The following is a 4,439-nucleotide window of genomic DNA, read 5'->3' as shown; positions in this document are numbered from 1 at the left end:
ATGAAAAGGGAGACATAACAACAGAAACTGAGGAAATCCAAAAAAATCATCAGATCCTACTACAAAAGTCTATACTCAACAAAACTGGAAAACAGGGTCTCTCTCCAATGAAGGAGCTAGAGAAAGGACCCAAGGAGCTGAAGGGATCTGCAGCCCCATAGGACGAACAACAATATGAACTAACCCGTACCCCCAGAGCTCCCAGGGACTAAACCACCAACCAAAGAGTACACATGGAGGGACTCATGGCTCCAGCTGCAAATGTAGCAGAGGATGGCCAAGTTGGTCATCAATGAGAGGAGGAGAGGCCCGTGGTCCTGTGAAGGCTCTATACCCCAGTATAGGGGAATGCCAGGATCAGGAAGCCTGAGAGGGTGGGTTGGTGACCAGGAGGAGGTGGGAGGGAATAGGGTTTTTTTTTAGAGGGGAAACCATTTGAAATAAAAATAAAGAAAATATCTAATAAAAATATTAAAATATTATGTTTAGTATGCATATACTGGGGTTGTGATATACATATATATATATATATATATATGTATATATTTGTAAGTATGCTTGGCAAGAGGCCAACATGGGAAGTAATCTTCTATTGCTCTTTAATTTTTGAAGACAAAGTATTTCACTAAGCCTGCAACACACCAGTAGTGTAAATTGTTTGGCCAGAAAGCCTTGGGGTTTCCTCTGTCTCAGACTCCAGGTTTTGGCCTTTAGCCCTGGGTTAACAAGTGTGTGCCACCATACCCCGATTTTTATGTAAGTGCTAGGAATCCAACCTCAGATTCTGATTCATGATATCAGAATAAAATAAGCAATCTCCCTAACACTCTTAAGTGAAATATATTGGAAGGGATTCATTATGTGAGCATTATTGACTGTCACTGAGATAGAACTCAATACTGAGTCCCACATTCTCCCTTGGATCTTGAGTTAACACAAAATTCCAAACTTCTAATCACAGGTTCTTTCCTTCTGGTTTACTGTCCACATGCCACAGCACCACACAGACATCTTAATACTCTGATATGTCAAGAAATTTTAAGGCTTCTTAAGCTTTGTATCAAGAACCAGGGATAGAGATAAGATGTAGTCTTTACTATGCCATGCCATGCTTGAAGTCTTTTATAAAAAAGAACACTGTCATAGACAAGAGAAAATAGGTGTTAAAAGGAAAGCCTCAATACTGAACCAATACTAAGATTACAAGAATTCTACTGAACAGAAGGACAACAAATTTTTGAAGATATGGGAATATTAGCTCTGATTTTGTCATGACACATTGTATACATATATTGAAGTATCACAGTGTGCTCCATAATACGGACAACTACTATCTGTCAAAAATAAAAAAGAATTGGAGAGGAGGCAGGATCTTCATGTTTTAACATTTAGCCTTTGTTCCGTGCTCTGTAACATGAGACTCTAAGAGTACAAGTGTCTTAGGAACTCTTCAGTATTCAAGCTTGCATGCTGATGAGATAATGGTGACTAAGCTTCCTAGGTAGCATAAGATAGAACTGGTCATCAGAAACAAGCAAGCAAACAAACAAACAAGCAATAACAACAAACAAGACATGCTTAGAGAGCCAGAACTTTCCACCATATCCTCTAACTTCCAGGGACTGTGATTAGGAACCGGAGATTGAGTTAATCACCAATGGTCTGTTATTTAATCAAGTCTACATAACTGAGCTGCTATAATAATGTTAATTAATAGAAATCCAAAACCATCAACCAAAGAGTACACATGGTGGGACTCATGGCTCCAGCTGCATATGTATAGCAGAGGATGGCCAAGTCAGTCATCAATGAGAGGAGAGGCCCTTGGCCCTGTGAAGGCTCAATGCCCCATTGTAGGGGAATGCCAGGGCCAGGAAATGGGAGTGGGTGAGCAGGGGGGGTGAGGGGTGGGATAGTGGGTTTTCAGAAGGGAGACCAGGAAAGGGGATAACATTTGAAATGTAAATAAAGAAAATATCTAATAAAAAGGAAAAGAAAAGTTTTCCAACTGCAACTGCAACTCCTCCGGAACAGTGGACCCTGCATATTGTATCATTCTAGACACTGCCCCAAGTACCACCTCTTCTACTTTGTCACTCACAGACTTTATAATCTTTTATTACAAACTACTAACAGTAAAGTATTTCCATAGTTTCTTTGACTATTTGTAACAAATTCCTGAACATGAAAATGGTTGTGAAACTTTTGATTAGTAGCCAAGTCAAAGAGAACTGTTAGTAACCTGAACATTCACTACTTGTGATTGTCATCTGACAATGGAGTCAGTCTTGTGACACTGAGCCCTTAAACTGTGGAGCCTTTACTAGCTTTGAGTAATAATGTATTAAAATTAAATTGTAGGCCAGGTAAATGGTGTTTTCAGAGAACTGGAAAAAACAAAGCACACACATGTATCTCTTCTTCGCCTGCTTGCCTTGTGGAACTGAGCAACTGCTAGATCCTCGGACTTCCATTCACAGCTGCTGCCGACCATTGTTGGGAGTTGATTGCTAGGAGTGGACTACAGACTATAAGTTATCAATAAATTCCTTTACTACATAAAGACTACCATAAGATCTGTGACTCTAGAGAACCCTGACTAATACAGAATTGTTTCATTTACCTGGTACTCAGAGGATATGGGCAACTACTCAGAAAAGACAAGAATGTACCAATGGCTGTTATCTACGATGGAAACAAAAGGAAAAAATTCCTAAGAAATGGAGAGTAAACAAAATACAAGGAAGATAAAAAATGGTGTGCCAAATAAAACTTATGAGGCTCTCTATGAAGTAATTTCTATAGGATTCCAAAAGACAAGTATCTCAGATGCAGGACAGCAGAGAAGGGGGTCTCACAAGGGTCAGCAGCTGTCTGGGAATAAGATCCAGGAATCATTTGGAGGTTAAGAAGACTGGAGAATCCCAATGAGAAATTCTATGTGAAAAACAAAGCACCCAAATTTTCTCCCTTTCAGTCTATGTCTCCTATTGTTGTCCCTAAATTTGGCTGGATGACATTAAATTCTATCTGTGGCCAGATGGAACTCTGGAGGAAAAAAAGGCTGATATCAAGTTCACTCTTTTCTTCTCCACAATGCTGAGCTGGTCTGGGACATTTCCAGTGGCTGGCTGGCTGCTGCCATTAAGGAAACCAAACAGAAAGGAGAGAACAAGAGAAGAGGCCATATCGTGGGAAGCAGAGTGGCAGCAACCACTGTTTTCCCTCTGGGTTCCTAAAGCCAATTCTACCCATAAGGTCATCCTTTTTATCACCTGCACACCCCACAGACACATATACACATGGACCAGGGTGGGTGGATGGATGGGAGAGAGAGAGAGAGAGAGAGAGAGAGAGAGAGAGAGAGAGAGAGAGAGAGAGAGAGAGGAGACAGACAAAGATAGATACAGCATGGGGTGGGAGCCTAGAGATAGAGTGAGAGGGTATTCAGAAGACAGGAAGAAGTGGGAGAGTCAGAGGCATTTCAAGCCCTACCTAGTGTGAAACACCAAAGGATGCCATTTTTCAGTTCCTATCTATTTCAATAGCATCTGCTGTTTATCCACAGGCATCTATCCTATAGGATAACTAGTAGCAGTTACCCACAGGCATCTATCCTATAGGATGACTAGTAGCAGTTACCCACAGGCATCTATCCTATAGGATGACTAGTAGCAGCTTTTGGAGCTTGTGACATGGCAAACACACCTTTACCTGGCTGAGGGATTATTTCTTTCACTAATCAATGTTGTCCTTCTGGACACATTTTTTTTTAAAAAAGAAATGTTTTTTTAATTGGGTATTTTCTCTATTTCCTGGAAATGTTTTAAAAATTGGCTTTCAGCCAGGCAGTGGTGGCACACGCCTTTAATCCCAGCACTTGGGAGGCAAAGGCAGGCGTATTTCTGAGTTCAAGGCCAGACTGGTCTACAGAGTGAGTTCCAGGACAGTCAGGGCGATATAGAGAAACCCTGTCTCTAAAAAAAAAAAAAAAAAAAAAAAAAAAAAAAAAAGAGAGAGAGAGAGAGAGAGAGAGAGAGAGAGAGAGAGAGAGAGAAAGAAAAGCATGGACATTACTAGCTCAATTACTATAACCTCTTGCCTTCTGTTATACCTATCCCAATTGTCAGGCCTTTCCTTTCCTTCTCCATGACAGTAAACATACCTCTCGGCCTGTCCAAGCACAAGCCTCATCATACAACTCCCCATCAGACTAACATGACTACCAGAACATATATAGCAGCTCTAAAGCATGGAGGACAGAATATTCTGCCTCCAGAGCTGAACTCTATACCAGAAGAACCTGAACATCTTTGCCCTGAAGAAAGGAAGCTGGAAGGTTAGCTGGATTAGTAGTCAAAACTTCTAGCCTGAAGCCTGGGGCATGTTCTCTAAGAGTGCTTGGCCTATTTTTTAAAAAGGAGAGACAGACAGAGAGA

At 41.0% G+C, this 4,439-nt stretch overlaps 1 long non-coding RNA gene across 2 annotated transcripts in view; it reads right to left on the bottom strand.

Moving 5' to 3' along the window:
- The window catches only part of LOC116088757, a 23,542-nt gene that overhangs the window by 13,853 nt on the left and 5,250 nt on the right, over positions 1-4,439 (bottom strand). The window lies entirely within an intron of this gene.

The sequence above is a fragment of the Mastomys coucha genome, chromosome X (assembly GCF_008632895.1).
Source record: "Mastomys coucha isolate ucsf_1 chromosome X, UCSF_Mcou_1, whole genome shotgun sequence".
Taxonomy (NCBI): Eukaryota; Metazoa; Chordata; class Mammalia; order Rodentia; family Muridae; genus Mastomys; species Mastomys coucha.
This window is presented reverse-complemented; position numbering and strand designations above follow the sequence as displayed.